Genomic DNA, 3,939 nt, shown 5'->3' with positions numbered 1-3,939 from the left:
AAGATAGCATTGAGGAGAGGATGACAGGTAGTGCATTCTTTTTCCATTTCATCCGGAAGGATCTTATTGCAATAATATTTTAGATTGCCATATTGGATAGGAAGATAAAATCATTAGGAGTTCACCATTAAAAATGGATTGCAATTGAAAGGCTAATGATTGAGATCAAGAGAAAGTAATTTAAACTGTTGGATGCAAATAAGCTCAACAATATAAATTTGTTTCTAAGAGTTAGAGATAAAGGTCATTCTGTATTTAATAGAGTTAGTTTAGGAGAAGATAAGATCAAATTTAATGTATTTCCTTCTACTTTTTTATTATAAATTTTCTGTCTCTTGCAATAGAAAGTAACTCTAGCTCTCCCAAAAGATTTCCATAGTGCAGGTTTCCTAGAACAAGAAAATTCAATCAATCCTCTTACTTTGGTCTCATCATATTGCTGGGGATTACCACTTACATAAAAAAAAATTCCTATTGATTCTAAAATTCTGTATTCATAAAATATGTGGCTAGGCTTCATGAAAGCTTTCACATAAAATTGAGGCTTTTTCTACTTTTTGGTGTATTTAAAGCTAGTACAAAAGCTATAGCACTGGAGGAAAGAAATAAACATATATTTGTTGGGCAATAGAAAGAGCAAGATCATAAGCCACTATATCGCTACAAGGGCACAAACTGAATGATTGCTAGAATCTATGGTCAAACAACTACCTTATAAATTTCATTAAATGAAAATTTTGTAGTTATAAAATTTGTAGCTGGGTTTCGTGAAAACTTTCAAGTATAATTAAAGTTCCTTCCAGTTGGTAGTCTTTGAACTATCATAAAAACTTTAGCACTTGAAGAAAGAAATAAGTCTTTATTGAAAAATTATTTTGTCCGGACAGCGTACTGGGGTACCGAGTGGTATCGTGGTCGGTACTGAGCACGGTACCGAGCGCCCAGTGATGTGGCGCTTTTTTACTGATCTCTGGACACGTTCGGTGTCCGGATGCGATAATCTCTCCTATTTATTAGGCAACAACAAAGCAACACATTATGATGCCGTATCACTATAACAAAAGTCAGGGCACAAGCTTAAGGTCCTAAGGATTACTAGAATCTATATTTAGAAGAGGCTAAAATGGGGAGAAAAAGAAGAAAAAGGCTCTCACTTCTATTTATAAGTGAACAAGGTAAATCAAGCATTATTTTTGATGTCGCATGCCAATACTAGTGAGGAAGTTTTGTAAGAATTATTCCACCTTAAGCTTCAGGTGAAATTTACCATGGTTGATGCCACTTTACTATAGTTAGTGAAAAAACCCTTATCTCTATAGCTGTGGTTGTTAGATTGTGCTTGGTTAATCATTGTTTGACATTCAAGCTCTATTCTATGAGTTAGCTTTAAAAGAGTGAAGTTTGTTAAGCTGCTCAATAATATTCTCTTAAGTTTGCTTTCTGATACGCCTTGGAGACAAAAACGGCAAACACACAATGGAAAAACTGGAGGAATATGAATATAGATGATTGATTTTTTATAACTTCAATAAAAAAGAAAGATACATGTGATATACAAATCGAGAGGTAGATCGACTCTCTCAAACAACCTAGACGTCGTTAGGAAGCCCTCACGAAAAGAAAATTACAGCAACTCTCAAATAAAATCCGACCTCCAAAATATAACATAAATCCTCTACTTATGATAAACAATAAACAACAAATAACAACATAGCCCTACCCCAATTCCCTCCCAAATCAGCCCCCAAACCTGTCATCTTCAATTAGGAAACATCTCCCTAATTAATCTCCTCCAAATCAGCCACAAATCTGCCCTTTTAAATAAGGAAATCTCGTAATTAATCATCTCCAAATTAGCTCTCTTTAATCAGTTCTCTTTAATTAGAAAATATCTCATAATTAATCTCCTCCAAATCAGCCTTCTTTCCTTATAATTTTTCCTCTCCTATTTGAAGTCAAATATGAAATATTTTCCTCCTTAATTCCCTTCTTTAATTCCCCTCCTAACATAATGAATTATTGCATTTTTGGACCCTACAAAGGTGGCCAAAATCTCTCTGGATTTGGTTCTAGGTTCTGCTCCCTCGACTACCTACTGGGTCGGCCGGTCCAGCCTTCCTTAGCCTGCAGCCATAACACTTTCTTTGGAGCTTTTATTAATGAACCAGTCTATGAAGTTGTACCATATAATGTATGCCATATAACTTTGGCCAGTTCATATTTATGGGATATGAATGTTAATTTCTATAGAATATGGAAACAAATTCAGCAAAAAATTGTGCTTGTAAAACAAGAAAAATAGATATAGCTGGTTGGCGTATTGTTCCACTTTCATAGGAGATGAGGAAGAAAAATATGCGAAAAGGTTTTTGACAGAGGACCAAGAGCTTTTTTTTTATACAAAGAGCATACAAAAAGTCGTCTTTATTGTTGGTCCACAATGGCGCAAATTGGTATAATGCAACAAGTTATTACTAATGTACCAGGGAAAATATTTGTGGTAGATATGTTTGTGCATGATATCCTAGGTGTTTAAAGGGGCAAATTATTAGGTCCGGTCATCGGACATGTTCGGAGCCCAATGAAAATGTGCCACATCACTTCCTACTCAGTACTACATAGTACCAAGCAGTACCGAGCTCGGTATTGCTCAGTACCGAGCTCAGTACTTCACAGTACCGAGCTCAGTACTGCTCGGTACTGTGAATACCGAACGTAAGTTGTGTCCGGTGTCCGAATCCAATAATCTCTCGTTTAAAGGCCTTCGAACATATCATTCTCATAGAGATCACACAAAAGTTTTGTGTCTACACCAATAAGTTTTATGGTGACAAATAGTACCATCTTGATTGTATGGTGGTCATATAATTTATAGTGTTTTTTATTTTTTTTTACCTTAGTAAGACAACAAGGAATAAAATTAGGATCGAGGTGGCCATCAAATTGTACCTTATTAACATTCTTTTTATGTTTTTTATGACACTGTACATTTCAAAACTCCATGCTTCTTAGTCTGCATTTTTAGCCTTTTTCAATGTCCTGTTTTGAATATAATTATTATTATTAACAATTTATATTTAATCGTTGATCAAATCCTCCAAAACCAGCCAGCAATTACAGAAGGCAGAATTGAGGCTGTAGTAGGAATTTATTGTGGCCTCCTAAAATCTCCCACTACAGTCGCAAAGTCCTTTTCTATTTCTATATATATGCTCAAATCTTTAGCAGAGTTCTTTTCTTCAAACCCTCTGACGTAAGGCGAATTATCCGTACCGTCCAGACACCAATCCAGTCGCACCACGTCACTCGGATACATTGGGCCGATGTATCCGGTTGATGTGGCGCCTCAGGATTGGTATCCGGACGAATCCGGACACCGGATGTAATAATTTTCCCTTAGGTAGACCAGGAGGAACCTTTGCATCTTGCGATAACCTTCAATCAGTACTTCAAATTTTCAATTTAGTTTAACACCACCTATAGAGCACAACTCTGGAAATCATCCTTCATGCAAGAAACATTAAACATATAAAAAATCTGATTTGAAAACTCACTTCTTAAATTCAATAATATTAAACTGAGTCCCAAGGGTTCAATGCAAATTGAATTTATAAATAACGAGAAATTATTACGTGTGATCATCGGACGGTCCAGAGGCGAATAAGGATGTGTCACATCATCTCAGTACACAATGGTATATAGCACCGGTACACAGTAAATTATGACGTGGTTCGTCTTGATTCGTCTCTGGACAAGGTTCGGTGATCGCACGTAATAATTCCTCATAAATAACGCTGAAAAATCTTTATGTTTTTCTTCCCCTTTTAAGATCAAAATAGTGAGAACTTAAAATCTTTGATAAATATCTCGCTTTGACCATTTGAAGCCATTGCCACTTGTGTCGTCACCATCATCGCTACCACCTCCATTAGGGGTAGA

This window comes from Dendrobium catenatum, unplaced genomic scaffold, assembly GCF_001605985.2.
Source record: "Dendrobium catenatum unplaced genomic scaffold, ASM160598v2 fragScaff_scaffold_1056, whole genome shotgun sequence".
Lineage (NCBI taxonomy): Eukaryota > Viridiplantae > Streptophyta > Magnoliopsida > Asparagales > Orchidaceae > Dendrobium > Dendrobium catenatum.
Note: the sequence above shows the minus strand (reverse complement) of the source record.